Source organism: Pleurodeles waltl, chromosome 11 (genome assembly GCF_031143425.1).
Source record: "Pleurodeles waltl isolate 20211129_DDA chromosome 11, aPleWal1.hap1.20221129, whole genome shotgun sequence".
NCBI lineage: Eukaryota > Metazoa > Chordata > Amphibia > Caudata > Salamandridae > Pleurodeles > Pleurodeles waltl.
The window spans coordinates 662,299,809-662,317,370 of NC_090450.1; positions in this window are offsets into that span (position 1 = coordinate 662,299,809).

The window sequence follows — 17,562 nt, forward strand, 5'->3', positions numbered from 1 at the left end:
CCTGATCAGCAGTTGACAACATGCACGAACGCACCCCCTCAAGGCTGGCTGCCATAGTTTGCATCCCCACCCGCACCTCCTTGGCCAGCTCCCGCTGGACCCCAACAACAGTTCTTTCAAAGCTGGTGCCAGTGTCGTCAGAGTCCTCAGCTGTGTTGGAGCTGGCAGGTCTTACAATTGGGGTGGCGGGTGGTTCTCCTGTGGTGGCTGCTTCTTCTGTGCTCCTCCTTGTGACTGAAGGTGGGGTTTGGAGGCTTTCAAGGACCATTTGAATGGTCTCTTGTGGGAGGTTTATGGGCTCGTCATCCATGTCATCAGGGAACTCATGGACAGGCATATCGGCAGGAGATCCGTGTTCCTCTGCAATGAAACAGGGTACAATTAGTGTGTCTGTGTTGTGACAATTTTGCACTAAGATACAAGCCTTTGGATGCCTTAACTTTGTGCTCTGTGTTTGTCTTGGTATCTGCTGTCCGTCATAGGGCATTGTTGTAGGCCTATGGCCCACCTGTGTGTCACATGTATGATATTGAGCTATCAGACATGTCTGCCAGGTCGCCTCTAGGTGTTGCTTTGTAATTATTTAGGAATAGGCGTGTTTTTGTCCTACTCCTCCCTCTGTGTTTAACTATTGTTATGGAGGGACATTTTGTTGGGTGGGCTCTCATTATCCTACATGTGATTCTTGGCTTTCTAGGCAGCAGGATAGCTAATGGTGTGGGGGAGTAAGTCTGACCCACTTGTAAATAACTCCGTCACCCTGATATTTCATTTTGCTCAGACTAACTAGCAGTGCCTCTGGTCTCCCACATCAAAGGAATGTTTAGACATCCGAGCGCATGACATCTTTGGAACTTCTCAGGGAAGTCGTGGTCACTCAGATCCTACACAATTATGTATTTTCCGGTATGTTCCCATACACAAATGACAAAGACAGTATTTGTTTAATATGAGGTTTAATTGTACAACTGACTTGTAGAAATTTAGGTGTGAGCCCCAATAACCCAAACAATACACACTGTTAGAATTGAAATAGTCCGCAGGAGAGTAATACATTAGTACACAGCTATCATGGTGCCTAACAGTTTCTACTCTCCCTCTGCTTGTTCTATGTATAGCACAGCATGTTAAGTTTGGAGCTTGCCTGTCTGAATCACAGTGGAGACTTCATCCCTCATATCAGAGGAATGGGCTGTGATCTGGTTGTGCATCAGCAGCAAGGCAGGCAGCATCTAGTTGTGATTCTCTGTTTGGAAACTCCCTCTTGCGTGTCTTGGGACAAGGAAGTGATTTTATAAGTCATATGTCATCGTGATGACAAAGTTTCCCTACGCAGGAATGCCAAACCTTAACCCCTACCACATCTATCATCAACGTACCAGACTGTATCCTTGACTGGGGCACAGAGTGAATATGTTCTGGCAAACTCCAGTGCAGAAGTAGGCAAAACAGTGTGATTTGACTAATTGACAACACCTTAGGACTGGCTATTTCCTACATTAACTGATAGGAAGGGCAATGATAATCATTTAGTGCAAAGTGCTCTGAGGCTCTTAGATGTGAGCAAATGATTCTAAGTACATTCAGGGTAAGATGCACAAAGGCCTCCAGCCTGAGGCTAATGCGCAAAGTATACGTTACACTTGCCACAATACACTTTGACTGACTGTGGGTGTTGTGACTGCCCTGCCAGCACACTTGCCTCTCAGGCCCTGCCCCATACACTTTTTATTCACATTGCATGAACTGTACATGTTACGTAGCATTACCTATGCATGTCAATGTTAGGATGTGGTATGGATGTAAACATTGTTGATGTTTGAAGATGATGTTGGGTCATGTGTGTCTTACTGGATTGGCCTGTTTATCGTATGAATGTCCTATTTGTTTGTCCAACTTTGCAGGTGTGTTTCAGTGACCAGTTGCCTGTGTCCCCTCCTCAATGTTGTTGTCTGAGCAGTATGACATTAGTGATGTAGCCTTGTTAGCCAGGCACGTGAGGGACCGTGACGTATGCAGCATGTGTGTGTCCTTAGTGCTGTGTGGCTCCTATTTCTGTTTACTTAGGCTTATGTATGTGTCAGGTATGGACATTCGGCATTTGAGTGTACTGGTGCCTTTGTCTTATTTCTAGGAGTAGTTGCGGATGTCATCCTCACCCCCTAATTTAGGTATGTATGTTCCAGGGGGAGCTTCCTGCCATTTGGTACTATAGCTGCACAAAGATGAGAGGTGTTATTGTCAACTGTTGTGGCAGTTACATTGCAGTTGTTGTTTTTGCTACTGCATTACAGATAGGGACCTAGTTGATGTAGAATAGATTTTGCAATACAAGTGCCTGGATGTGGATTTGAGGTAGTGGCCTTCCCACCTGTCGCTGCTTTCCCTTGGCTCTATTGTTGTCATTACAGGATGCCCCCATGGGACTGTTGTTGTTGCTGTATTTTGTCGTGCCCCAGCTTCGGTCAGTGCTGGGCATGCCCCCTGCCGTGCCCCTTTACCCATGCCACTTCATATATGTGCTGACTTACATGCATTGTGTAGTAGGCGTCCCCCCCCTGCTTACAGTCCCCATTATTGCATTTGAATTCCCCATGCGACTTACCCTGCATGTGCGTTGTGTCGTGGTTGTCTGAGCTGTCCAGTCCTTGAATCCCTGTGACGATCTCCTCCGGGATGACGGCTGCGACCATCTCCTCATGTGGTCCAGGGCCTCCTGTTGTGCTGGACTCCCCCCTCCAGTCTGCATTGCTGCCTTCCTGTTCCTGGCCATTTTCTCTTTTGTCCTACATTTGCAGTCATGCCAGCGTTTCTTACACTCAGTGACTGTGCGGCGTTCTTCAGCCACACTGTTGATCTTGTCCACTATTTGTTTCCATATGGCCTCTCTCCTACTGAGTGGCAATTTTGAGGAGATGAAAAGTTGGTGCTGGTGTTCCGTCACCTCTTTCACCAGGATTTCCTGCTCCTCTTCACCGAAGCAACACTTTCTTTTCTTTTTAAAAATGTCCTGGTTCCTGTATGGATCCTCCTGGCTGGTTCCTGGTCTGCTCTCATCCTCCTGGGGTCTGTTGGGGCATCTGGGATCCATTTTGGCTCTCCTCTGCTGAAAGGGCAGTTTTCGCGCAAAAATGTAACGCAATAGCGTTAAAAAAAAATGCGTTTTCACAATTGAGCTGTCGTAAATCGACCCACAGTGATGTGCGTCGCCTTTACGTGGGTTTCCTTTACGACAGATCGACGCTGTGTGCGTCACGAAATAATGACTCCCACCTGTTGGTTGCGCCGCCGTACGTCAAAGTATAAATTTGACGCCCGCACGGCGCTTCAAAATGGCGTTAGACGGCGCTAATTTTTTTGACGCAAAATTGCATTGGCGCAGTTTTGCGTCAAAAAGTATAAATATGGCCCTTTGTATTTAGGGCGGGTGGGGTGGAGAGATCAGGTTTTAAGAGGCAGGGGAGGGGGACAGGGTAATTTTGTATTTAGAGCGGGTGGGGGGTCAGGTTTTTACGAGCGGGTTAAGGGGTCTGGTAGGAGATGGTCAGGTATGTGGGGCTGGGATAGGATTGGGGTGGTTTTTAGGGGTGGGATAGTTTTTAGGGCTGGATTGGTTGGGTTATTTTTTTAAGGTGCAGGATAGTTTTTACTTTTAGGGTGGAGTGGGGTTTGGGGTACTATGGTTTTTAGGGTGGGGTGGGAGTTTGGGGTAATTTTGTTTTTAGGGGTGGGTGGGGGTCAGGGTAATTTTGTATTTAGGATGGGTGGGGGTGGGTTTTTAGCAGCGAGTTGGAGGATCGGGGTAATTTTGTTTTTCGGGGCGGGGTGGGGGGTTGGGGTAGTTTTGTATTTAGGATGGGTGAGGGGTGGGTTTCTAGGGGTGGAGTAATTTTGTATTTAGGGCAGGTGAGGGGGTCAGGTTTTCAAGGGGCGGGGGTAGGGGGTCGGGGTAATTTTGTATTTAGGGCGAGTGGGGGGATCGGGTTTTTAGGGTGGGGGTGGAAGTTTGTGGTAATTTTGTTTTTAGGGGTGGGTGGGGGGTCAGGGTAATTTTGTTTTTAGAGGCGGGGTCGGGGTTGGGGTAGTTTTGTATTTAGGATGGGTGAGGGGTGGGTTTCTAGGGGTGGAGTCATTTTGTATTAAGGGCAGGTGAGGGGGTCGGGTTTCAAGGGGCGGGGGTAGGGGGTCAGGGCAATTTTGTATTTAGGGCAAGTGGGGTAATTTTGTTTTTAGGGGCAGGGTTGGGGGTCAGGGTTGGAGGCGGTCAGTTAAGTGGGATTGGGGTAGTTTATAGGGGTGGGATCATTTTTATGGGGGGGTGGTTGTTTTTTTTAAGGGGTGGGGTGGGGAGTAGGTAGTTTTGTTTATAGGGTAGGGGTGGGGGTCAGTGTAATTTTGTTTTTAGGGGCAGGGTGGGGGTTGGGGTAATTTTGAATTTAGGGGGGTGGTAGGGTCAGTTTTTAGCAGCAGGGGGTCGGGATAATTTTGTTTTTAGGGTCAGGGTAGTTTTATTTTTGGGGGGGTCAGTTGTTTTTAGGGTGGGTGGGGGTTAGGGTAGGTTTTAGGACTTAGGTTGGGTGGAGGTATCAAGGTAATTGTTAGGGGCAGGTGGGGGTCTGGTAGTTTTATTTTTGGAAGGGTGGGGGTGTAGGAGTAATTTTATTAGGTGAGTGGGGGACGGGGTAGTTGTGTTTTTAGGGCAGGTGGGGGTTTGTGGTAGTTGTGTTTATAGGGACGGTGGGGCGGTGGCATGCAAAAACCACACATGCCGTTCCACACATGCCTTTACAACGAAAAACTGTTATAAAGGCATGCGTGGTAAAGGCATTCATGGAAACAATGCAATCGTTGTTCCGACCGCATTGTTCAGGCATGCATGGTTGGTGCATGAGTTGTTCCATCATACATTCTTTTTCAGAAGCATAGGTGGAGACTAATTTTATAGGATTTTTAAAGAGAATGTATAGTAGTAGCACTAAGTGGGAGAAAAAGAGGCCTCATCATAGATGGACAATGTTTAATTTGATTACATGAGCATACAAAAATTACATGCCTGAAGAAGGAAGAGATGGCAATGTTAACTTGAAAGCACATTTATTGTCAGATGTAGTGAAGGAGCCCATTAAGGTGTGAGATTGTTAAAAGGTTATTGGTAATCATTTTGACATTTGCAGTAAAAACGGCTCAGGACCAACAAACTGCAGCGGTGGCGAGTATCCATTCGGCATATTATGACACACACACCAAACTATCAGAATACAGCCACATACACAAATCTGCCAGCCCAAAGGTCAGTGGTAAACTGTCAGTACCAACACCCATACCATTACGCCAACAGAACAACACCCACCACATCATGACCCACGAATCAGCACGGCGGACATTCAATGGCGGTAAACCATTGGCGGTACACACCGTTGCGCTCAGAATGGACACCCAAATACTAAACTACACAACATTGGCCAATTTAAAAAACACACACCTGTCACCCATACACACACCACACACAACCACTCACACCACTATAAAATACACACCCACATTACCACAACCCTTTATGAATGCAAATCCTTGCCACGAGACAGACATCAAGATCACTGCGACATCTACACACACAACATTACTTCCCTTACACACTCCACTACGCACACCCAACACTCACACACTTACACAAAACACCAATGGCCCCACAAAGGCACCCACGTTTCACAGATGAGGAGTTGCGGGTCATGGTCGAGGAAATAGTCAGGATAGAGCCACAGCTGTTTGGAGCACAGGTGAAGCAGATATCCATTCCAAGAAAGATGGAGCTATGGCGGAGAATCCTGGACAGGGTGAACGCCGTGGGACAGCATCCAAGAACAAGGGACAATATCAGGAAGAGGTAGAATGACCTATGGGGAAGGTACATTCCATGGCAGCAAGGCACAAACTTGCCTTACAGAGGACTGTCAGTGGACCCCCACCTCCTCCCCCACACCATGGGAGGAGCAAGTCTTAGCATTACTGCATCCTGAGGGACTCGCTGGAATATCCGGAGGACTGGACACTGGTCAGACAACATTTACCACTTATCACCCCCATACCTGCATGCCATCTCACCACCTCACCCTCACTCCCATCACTCCACTCCAACTCACACACTGCACCTACACATATAACTAACCCCAATGCTAAGCCCTGCATGCCATACCATTGCATGGACAGCCCTCCCAGCCCTGCATGGACATCCATCACCAAAGCATGAACAACATGGAGAACTAACAAGCACACAATACACCACCATACACAAAAAAAGGTGGCAGGGCAACAGCAATGATAGAGGGGAAGATAGGGATGTACAACATGTCACCGGCATGAAGCATAACATATCACTTACATCCCCACAGGTGTCCCAGCCAATCTCTGTGGAGAGGAAGTTCCACGACTATCCAGTCCCCCAACAGAAGATGCCCCCAGTGATGACAGTAACTCTGGACTCCAGGATCTGGATCAACACACTAGCCCATTAGGGACCACTGGTCAGTTGGTCACCCCAGCCCACTTCCAGTCCACCACAGAGCCTCCCCCATCAGTTAACAACAACACAGCACCCACCCAGCGTCCCCACACCTCTGTCCCCAGTACACATCAATCAGCAGTGTGCCCACCTCTACAGGGACCCCAGTCCACACCTCATTCCGCAGACAATCAGGGACCTGAAGTCAGTGGCAGTGGGCACACCGTTCAGGGGACAGGCCCAGGGAACCGACTCTCATGGAGGCACTCACTAATGTCCTGGGTGCCTACCAACAATCCCAGGACACAATGGGCACAACATGCAGCAGAACAAACAGCTGCAGGAGGAACACCATCAGTAGATCAGGGAGTACTTGCAGTCCCTCAACACCACCATGACCTCCATAGCAGGGTTGCTGGCAGAAATGGGCAACATTCATGAGGGAGTGGACTCCACAGCAGCAGGTCCCTACCACTAGCCAGTCTATTGACCAGACCACCACATCCCCTGCAGCTAGTGGACAGGAGGCCTGCCACAGGACCTACAGCCACCAGTACCCCTTCCTGAAGAAGTTGTACCACCCCCCAAACATTCCCTGTGAACCAGACAGAAGCCAAAGACACTTGCCAAGACCAAGACCACTGCCAGGAAATGAGGCTCTCCTGATTGTCCCCCTTGTGTACCACCCTGTCACCTTGTCCACTTTGAACTGCCTTTGCTTCCCTTCCTATGGCCCCTTAGACACTGAACCTGTGCTACAAACAGACTGGAACAATACCCTGGACTTTCCTCCACCATCACCCCATTCCATTGCACTTTATCCTCAATTTTATAGCACTGCAATAAACACCCTTGAACACAATTTGAGTAACACTATTTTATGTGTTTAAATGTGCATTTGTGGGAACAGTCATATTGAGTGCAAATGATCTGAACACTGTGATAGCTAACAATTAATGACTGGAACAGTCTGTAGTGATCACATCAGGACAATGTTGTCATATCACCAACATCTGGAAAATGAAAAGCCATAGGTGACAGTAAGTTGAGACGCAAAGGAAGTTAATGCCATCATGCTACAGCCACACAGAAAACATCAATAGTTAGAGTAATGGTCAGTTCCACTGTCTCATCTGTGTGTCATTGGAAGTATTGCTGTATAACTGATATTTTGTTGTCCTCATCCTCATCTTCTGCCTCCTCATCCTCACTGTCCTCAGGGTCCACTGCTGCCACAGGGTCATCTCCAGTCCCCCCTACCTGCAGAAAAGGCACATGTCATCTGAGGGCCAGGTTGTGCAACATGCAGCATGCCACTACAATCTGGCAGACCTTTCCGGGTGATTAGCACATGGATCCACCTGTCAGATGGAGGCACCTGAACTTGGCCTTCAGAAGGCCGAAGGTCCACTCAATTATTCTTCTGGTTTGCCCATGTGCCTCATTATAACGGTCCTCAGCCCCTATCCTGGCATTCCTCACAGGGGTTAACAGCCACAATAGGTTTGGGTAGCCAGACTCACCTACAAGTATTGAGGGACAACATTTAGCCTTGCACAATCCTATGGGGAGAACACCTGAAGGCATACACTGACATACAGTGGGTGGGGGATCTGGCTCACTATTAGCCACACCCTGTGCCTCTGTAATTGGGCCATCACATTTGGGATGCTGCTGTTCCTCAGGACGAAGGCATCATGCACCGACCAAGAATACTTGGCAGTGACGTGGGAGACGTACTGGTCCGCCAGGCACACCGTTTGCACATTCAGTGAGTGGAAACTCTTACGATTGCTGAACACCTGTTCATTCTGGCGGGGGGGGACTAACGCTATGTGTGTACCGTCAATTGACCCAATTATATTGGGGATATGGCCCATTGCATAGAATCCTGCCTTCACAGTGGCCAAATCTTCCACCTGGGGAAAAACAATGTAGCTGCACATGTGTTTCACCAGGGCAGACAAGACCCTTGCCAGCACGATAGAAAACATTGGTTGTGACACTCCAGCTGCCAAGCCCATTGTCACTTGGAAAGAACCAGTTGACAGGAAATGGAGAACTGATAGCCCTTGCACATTAGGGGGGATCCCAGTGGGATGACGGATAGCTGATATCAGGTCAGGCTCCAATTGGGGGACAGCTCTGTGATTGTGGCCCTGTCCAGTCTATAAGTCAGTATAATGTGCCTGTCATCCAGTGTAGCCAAGTCCACAAGGGGTCTGTACATGGGGGTTCGTCTTCTGCCATTTATCCGCAGCAGCGGGCATCTAAGGGACACAAGAGTGAGTAGGCTGTCACAAGTTGAACAATGGAAGCACAACCTCAGTGTAAATGTTTCATTTATGTGATGGGACAGTGGGAATGGCTATGTATGTGCTAATCTAGGTAGTGACGCAGTAAAAGTTAATCTGATGGTTGTCCATCACCATGACATGGTGACCGCCTGTCCTGTATGTAGGGACAGGTGGAAGTGAGGTAACTCGGTCGACGTGGCGGAAGGCAGTCTTGCACTGCTGTGCAATTCCTCATTGGATAATATGTGGCTCTGTGGAGTACAGTGGCCAATGGGGATCTATGCCTGTGGTGACGGTGTATACAGCTGCGGACGTGACCGCCATTTTCTATCTGATTCCTCACTTGTTTCCTGACCTTCAACAGGAGAGCACCTACACTACGTGTGCTGCTGTGACCTGTGTCTGGAACCTACCATGGCCCGTGTGACCGGGGAAAGGGCCCCTGCAGTGCTTAATTTGTCCTTGTTGTTCAGCACTTATTTCTGAGGGCCGGTGCTTATTTTTCTGCCTCAAGCATTTACTGCGAGGAAAAGACACCTATGGGAAAGACGGAGGAAGAGAAAAATGAAAAAGCGTTACAATGTAGGGCAGTCAACCATTGTGAATGCCATCCAGGGGCTGGAATCTCAGATGCAGCAATGCAATGCATTCCTGGAGGGCATCCACGGTGGATTGGCGGCCCAACAGAGATCGATTCAGGCTCTGGCCTCCTCTCTGATGGCAGCCATTGTCCCTGTCCCTACCGCCCCACCTCCAACTACCAGTTCCCAGTCCCAGTCTCCTCAGCCCCAACCCATCCCATGCACACATACAGACAAGGATGCACACAAGACAACACACAAGAGTGGCACAATAAAACACAGGCACCACACTTCAACACACAAGCACTCACGCAAACACCAGGCAGTTGCAGACATGACCACATCCACTGCTTCCACTGTCTCCCCCTCCTCCTCCTCCACCTCCCTCACAGTCACGTCCACACTCACACCTCGATGCACCAAGCACCAACGACGGCGGCGACGACCACGGTGAGTACTGCACCTACAACACAGGGGAGGTGGAAGGGAAAAGAGAGTGACACACACACGCAACACCCCCACCCCCACCCACAACACCATACACACAAATACATGCAGCAACAGTACACATACACCCCCCCCCCACCCTCTGGAAGAACGCAAGGACGAAAGGAATTGATTTGAACAAGTGTAATCATGTGAAATCTTATTATCAAAGTTCAAAATCCAGTAAACGCAATTAAGTACACCAACTACACAAGTTCGGATATTGCACCAATCATTGTCCGTGGACCACTGGGCCCGCAATGCATGGTCCAAGCCCACACATGACACCTGACTGGAAATGGAGAGAGCACTGCTGGGGCATCAGATCAAAATGAAACAGGCACCTCTGGGGTAGGGGGAGTGGGGCACCTCAGCCAGATGAACGCACGATGCCACTGCTGCACGAGGGGGCTCCATGCCCATTGATGTATCCTGGGGAGTGCAAAGCCACAGTCTCTCAGGTCTCTCCAGTGGGTGGGTTGCCCACTGTTTTATCCTGGGGAGTGCAAAGCCACAGTCTCTCAAGTCTCTCCAGTGGGTGGGTTGCCCACTGCTGCATCATGGGGAGTGCAAAGCCACAGTCTCTCAAGTCTCTCCAGTGGGTGGTTTGCCCACTGCTTTATCCTGGGGAGTGCAAAGCCACAGTCTCTCAAGTCTCTCCAGGGGGTGGGTTGCCCACTGCTTTATCCTGGGGAGTGCAAAGCCACAGTCTCTCAAGTCTCTCCAGTGGGTGGGCTGCCCACTGCCTTATCCTGGGGAATGCAAAGCCACAGTCTCTCAAGTCTCTCCAGTGGGTGGTTTGCCCACTGCTTTACCCTGGGGAGTGCAAAGCCACAGTCTCTCAAGTGGATAACAGTCTCCACTGGTTCTGGAGGGGGCTTGGTGCCCAGAGTGCTTCATCCTGCCAAGGACTAAGGTAGTGGATGCCTTTCTCCACTGGTTCTGGAGGGGGCTTGGTGCCCAGAGTGCTTCATCATGCCAAGGACTGAGGTAGTGGATGCCTTTTTCCACTGGTTCTGGAGGGGGCTTAGTGCCCAGAGTGCTCCACGTACAGTGTGGCCGGTACAATTCCCTCACCTGGGTTTGTGTGCCACAAGACTGCTGAGGTACAGGTAGCATGATACGCCATGGAGACATACCCCACACTTCGGCAGCTTTGCATTCCAACTGCAGGTGATAACTGTGATGACAGTAATGCTTCATGGAAGCTGCCCAAGGTCCTGGAACTCACCACCAGCATCGGACGACTGACCACTGGGGATGGTAGGCATGTCTGTGGTGGTGCCACTGTCCGAGGACGTCATGGGGCCACTGGCGGTGCTTGCGGCGGTGTCAGTCGTGGCGGTGCTTGCGGCGGTGTCAGTCGTGGCGGTGCATGCAGCGGTGTCAGTCGCGGTGGTGTCAGTCGTGGCGGTGCTGGCTGTGGGGTCTGTGGTGGCGGTGCTGGCTGCGGGGTCTGTGGCGGCGGTGCTGGTGGCGGGGTCTGTGGCAGCAGTACTGGCGGCTGGGTCTGTGGTGATGTGGCATGTGTCAGCACCTGCCGAGGGAGAAAGCTGGATGTCTCGGGCGGCTGCTCACCGGGGAAGAGGCTGGGGACTGTTGCAGTGGCTGTAGATGTGCCGGAGGCGGTGCAGGTGGTGGTGCAGGTGGCGGTATTCGCCACTGTACAGGTTGGGGTGGGCGTGGACAGGTGTGACACTGGTCCCTCAGTAGGTCCCACCATGCCCTCTCCTGACCTGCCCTTCAGTTTTTTGCCCTTCCCACCTTTGATGGTGGCGCAGTTGTCTTGCCACTATCCCCTTTTGTTTTCACTGACCCCTTGGTGGCAGGTGGTTGCGGCTTCTCTTTCTGAGATGTGGGCATCTTTTTAACCTTGGCAGGTGGTGGAATGTCTTTGCCCTCGCTCACTGGCAGCCCTTATGCTTGGCGCACTCCATGACCCCGCAGTTGCTGGCACCACTGTGCCTGGGGATGTGGTAGCTGAGGTGCTGGGCTGGGACCTGGAAAGTCTGGCCCTAGGGGAAGGACGGGGGTGAGGTGAAGGGAAGAGGTCAAGGTTTGACAGGAAAAGTTTTTTAGACACACTGGGACGGGTAGAAGGAGGGAGTTTGGGAGTGGAGGAAGAGCTACTGGTTGTAGGAGGTGTACGTCTGCTGAATTTGGGTGAAGGTGCATGGGCTGGAGGCTGTTGTGAGGTGGATGGCTGTTGGGTGTGTGTATGCCTGCGTTTGTGTACTTTGGGAGGAGGGCTCACAGACACACTGGGAGAGGACACTGGGGATGTGTGAATGTTAGTGGGGAGGTGATTGCACGTGAGCGGTGTGTGGTGATGGGCGTGCTGGTGATGGAGGTAGTGGATGAGGATGTAGTGCATGCAGGTGTGAGTGGAGACGAGACTGGGAGGGAGGAGGGAGACATGGAGGAGGGGGACACAGTGAAGGAAGTGGATGTTGGTATGTGTGCATGGGTATGATGCTTGTGTGAGTGCCAGTGGGATGTGTGGTGCTTATGTTTGCCTGAGCCACTCTTGTGTCTTGATGTGTGTGCATGCTGGTCTGATGGTGTGCTTGGGATAGGCTGAGGTACACAGGACTGGGTCTGGGTGGAGGAGGTTGGAGGGGGGAGGCTGGACACAGGGACGATTGCTGCCATCAGTGCTGAGGCCAGAGCCTGAAATGCTCTCTGTTGGGCTGCCTGGCCAGAATGAATGCCCTCCAGGTATGCATTTGTTTGTTGCAATGCCTCTCAGCACCCTGGATGGCATTCAGAATGGTAGACTGCCCAACAGTGAGGGATCGCAGGAGGTCAATAGCCTCCTCACTGAGGGAAGAAGGGCTGACTGTGGCAAGGCCTGAGGTGCCTGTGGTGAAGGAGATGCTCACCGTCCTGGGTGAGTGGGCACGGGACACACGCTGAGGGGCTTCTGGGAGGACAGTGCTGGTAGGGGGGGTGGCGGCTGTACCTGTTGTACCTGTTGATGTGGTGGGCACAGAGGGGCCCGCCACCGCAAGGGAGCTCCCATCAGATGAGTCGCTGTCGCTGGTCTCTGCTCCTGTCCCTGCCGTGGAGCTCCTCTCGCCCTCCGTCCCACTGGTGGCTCCAGACTCCGTTGCTTCACCCTCCAGGGAAAAGTGGAATGCAGCTCCCTCCTGCTCCGGTGCCAATGCTCCTCCGCCTGATGATGCTATTGCACCCAAGAACAGGGAGACCACAAAAAGGGGGGGACACAACAGACACAGCAGCCCTCTGCACTATGCCATGCACTTATAGTTCCTAGATTAATCACATGCCCATGGGGTACAAGGCCTAAGCCCGATTGCTGCACACCTGGAATTCACAGGAGCCTGACTAGGTGTAGATGGATCTAACCACTAGTGGTGTTGGGGTGCCACATAGCCTGCCTCACAAGGGACCTTGCCTACCAAGATCGGCCAGGCCTAGGGGAATCCACTACCCACCCAGACACCTTGTAATGTGCGCAGAGTCAGCTGAATGAGAGTGTACTCACCTCCTTGTGGCTGCTGTGATGCCCTCAAGCACCCATCCAACTCTGGATACGCCACCGCCAGGATCCTCAACATCAGGGGGGTCATGGTGCGACGGGCACCCCTCCAACGTTGGAAGGCCATCCCCAGCTGGGCCTCCGCCATATTCTTGCTCCAGTGGCGCAGGTCCTCCCATCTTTTACGGCAGTGTGTGCTCCGTCTGTAGTGGACCCCCAGGGTCCGGACGTCCTTGGAGATGGCACGCCAAATACCCTTCTTCTGGTGGGCGCTGACCTAGAGCAATAGTACAGGGGGAAAGGAAAATCTTTACCCGTCTGGACAATCATACTTATTGCCCCCCGTTCCCACCCTTGCCCTGACGCACATACACTCACCGTCCGCACATGCAGGCCTCAGCCCCCCCATGTATCTTTCATCCACTCAAAACAGACATTGCCCATGCAGCATGCTCACAGTGTACTCACTTGTTTGTCTGGAGGACCGTACAGTTGTGTGTACTGGGTGAGGACCCCATCCACTAGTTTCTCCAAGTCCTCCGAAGTGAAAGCAGGGGCCCTTTCTCCAGACACTGTAGCCATTGTCGCTTCGAGACACAGGTCACAGCAGCACTTGCAGTGTAGGTCCTCTCCTGTTGAAGGTCAGGTATCAAGTGAGTGAACAGAAAATAGCGGTCACGTCCGCGGCGGTGCATACCGTCACCGCCTGCGTACATCGTCATTGACTCCTCCGACTCATAGTGCCAATGTTGACCAAAGCAGAATTGCGCTGCGGTCTTCGACCGCCCACCGCTACAGTATACAACGCCAGCGCAGTTACCTCATATCCCCTTGTCCCACATTACAGGTCAGGCAGCCGCCATTTCAGGGGGCCACAAGGCATTAATAATAACTGCGTCACACCAATGTAGGCCTGGAATAAACACAGTTACAGCCACATTTCGGATTAATAAATGTGTGCAAATGACATTTTGTGATACCTCAGTGTTGGCTGACTCTCTGCTTGCTGTTCTCCTCCATATGGCACGTCTGCTGGGGCAGGTGATGAGATGGCGGCATCCTCCGATGTACAGACCGCTGGTGGACCTGTCCACAATGGAAGAGACACACATATTAGTCACATACAGACTTGATCGTGCAACAATCCAGGAACTGTGTGCCCAGTTGGAGCCAGATCTGATGTCAGGTATCCGCCATCCCACAGAAATACCCCCTCTAGTGCAGGTCCTGTCAGTACTCCATTTCCTGGCAAGGGGTTCCTTTCAAACAACAATGGCCATTGCATCAGGGATGTCCCAGCCAATGTTCTCCAACGTGTTGTCCAGAGTGTTGTCTGCCCTGCTGAAACACATGTGCAGCTACATCGTGTTCCCTCAGGTGGAGGATTTGCCTACAGTGAAACGTGACTTCTGTGCCCTGGGACATATCCCCAACATCATTGGTGCCATTGATGGGACACATGTGGCATTGGTACTCCCCGCAGGAGTGAACAGGTGTACAGAAACCAGAAGAGCTACCATTCAATGAATGTGCAGATGGTGTGTTTGGCAGACCAGTACATCCCCCATGTGAATGCCAAGTTTCCTGGATCAGTGCATGACGCTTACATTTTGAGGAATAGCAGCATCCCTTATGTGATGGGGCAACTCCAGAGGCACTGTGTGTGGCTAATAGGTGAGGCCAAGGACCCTATACAGTGTGAATAGGTGTCTGGGTATGGGGTTGTCCCTAAGGGTTAGTGTGTGTCTAACAGTTGTCCTTCGATATTTTCAGGTGACTCTGGTTACCCCAACCTGTCATGGCTACTGACCCCAGTGATGAATCCCAGGACAAGGGCAGAGGAACGCTACAATGAGGCACATGGGTGAACTAGGAGGGTGATCGAACGAACCTTCGGCCTCCTGAAGGCCAGATTCTGGTGCCTCCATATGACAGGTGGTTCCCTCTACTACTCACCAAAGAAGGTGTGCCAGATAACCGTGGCCTGCTGTATGCGGCACAACCTGGCTTTGCGACGGCAGGTGCCTTTTCTGCAGGAGGATGGTCCAGCTGGTGGTCTTGGGGCAGCTGTGGAGCCTGTGGACAGTGAAGAAGAGGAGGCAGAAAAAGAGGATATCGACAACCGAAACATCATAATAATGCAATACTTCCAGAGAGACACAGGTAAGAAGATGTCACTGCCTCGCACATCTCATACTGTTGTTGGAGCTAGCATAAGTCTGACATTTTCACTCAGTGCATGGACCCTGACTTTTCACTTTGCCTTTCCATTTCACAGATGTGGGTCCCACTTTGTGCCCTCTGCTATATTTCCTCCAGGCCTACAGCTGTGTTACATCGGTATGGGCACAAGTAAATTGGCATTGCTATATTCCATGGTTATTACAATTACACGTTTGTGAAAGCACAGACTGACTCCAAATTGTTTTGTGATTGAAGTGTGTTTATTTCTGTGCAAATAAGTGGAGGGGGTTGTAAAATGGGCTGGTGGGATGGTGGAGGAATGTCAATGGCAGAGTCCAGTCTATTTATTTCACAGGTGCATTGTCCAAAGGGGCATAGGAAGTGGAGCAATGGCAGTTGAAGGATGGACAGGGTGACCAAGTGGGACAAAAGGGTGACATTCAGGGTGGTCTCATTTCCTGGCGGGGGTTTTGGCAATGTTCTCTGTCTTGTTCCTGGATCTCAGGGACAGGTTTGTGGGGTGGTTCTCTATCTGCAGGGGGGGGTGCTGCTGTCGTGTTCCTGTGGTGGTGCCTCCTGTCCACTAGCTCCGGCGGAGGTGGAGGGCTGTTCATCGTCCAGGCTAGTGTAAGGGGCCACTTGTTGTGCCACTGTGTCCCTTCTGGTGTTGACAAGGTCTTGCAGCACCCCTGCAATGATGACCAGGGTGTTGTTAATGGACTTCAGGTCCTCCCTGATCCCCAGATAGTGTTCCTCCTGCAGCCGCTGGGTCTCCTGAAACTTGGCCAGTACGGTTGCCATAGTCTCCTGGGAATGATGGTAAGCTCCCATGATGTTGGAGAGTGCCTCGTGGAGAGTGGGTTCCGTGGGCCTGTCCTCCCCCTGTCACACAGCAGTCCTCCCAGCTTTCCTGTTTTCTTGTGCCTCTGTCCCCTGAACCGTGTGCCCACTGCCACTGCCCCCAGGTCCCTAATCGTCCTGTGTTAGTGGGGTTGCCGTGTTTCCCTGTAGTGGAGGAAACACTGCTGATTGACGTGTCCTGGAGACAGAGGTATGGGCCCGCTGGGTGGGTGCTGTGGTGGTGTTTCCTGAGGGGGAAGGCTCTGTGGTGGCGTGTGCCAGTGTCAGGGGACCCGACTGTCCCGAGGTCCCTGATGGGCCGGGCTGGTCATCTTGATCCAGTTGTGCAGAGCTGCTGTCATGACTGTGGGTCTCTTCTGTGGGGGGACTGGATATGTCTGGAACCTCCTGTCCGGTGACGTTGATTAGGGGTCCTGCAAGGGTGTAAAGGCATGATTATTGCATCTCTGTGTGCCATTGTGTGCAATGGGTGAGTGACCTTGTACTCCAGTGCTTGCATTCTTGTCTTGGTCCTTGTGTGATAGTTGGTTTGGGGTCTGTGTGGGTATCTCTACTGGACATGTTTTGGTGATGGATGTCCATGCTTTGGTGATGGATGTCTATGCTTTGGTGATGGATGTCCATGCTTTGGTGGTGCATGCAGGGCTTGGTATTGGGATCACTGGGTTGTGATAGTGGGGCATATATGAGGTGTTGGAGTGATGGGGTGAGGGTGAGGTTGTGGGTATGTGGTGGAATGCAGGTGGGGTGGGGATATGGTAATTAAGATATGACTTACCAGAGTCCAGTCCTCCTGCTACTCCTGCGAGGCCCTCAGGATGCAGTATTGCCAAGACTTGCTCCTCCTATGTTGTAAGTTGTGGGGGAGGAGGTGGGGGTCCACCGCCAGTCCTCTGTACAGTAATCTGGTGTCTGGAGACCACGGAACGCACCTTCCCCCCTAGGTCGTTCCACCTCTTCCTGATGTCATCCCGTGTTCTTGGATGCTGTCCCACTGCGATTACCCTGTCAACAATTCTGCACCATAGCTCCATCTTCCTTGCAATGGAGGTGTGCTGCACCTGTGATCCAAATAGGGGTGGCTCTACCCAGACGATTTCCTCCACCATGACCCTGAGCTCCTCCTCAGAGAACCTGGGGTGTCGTTGAGGT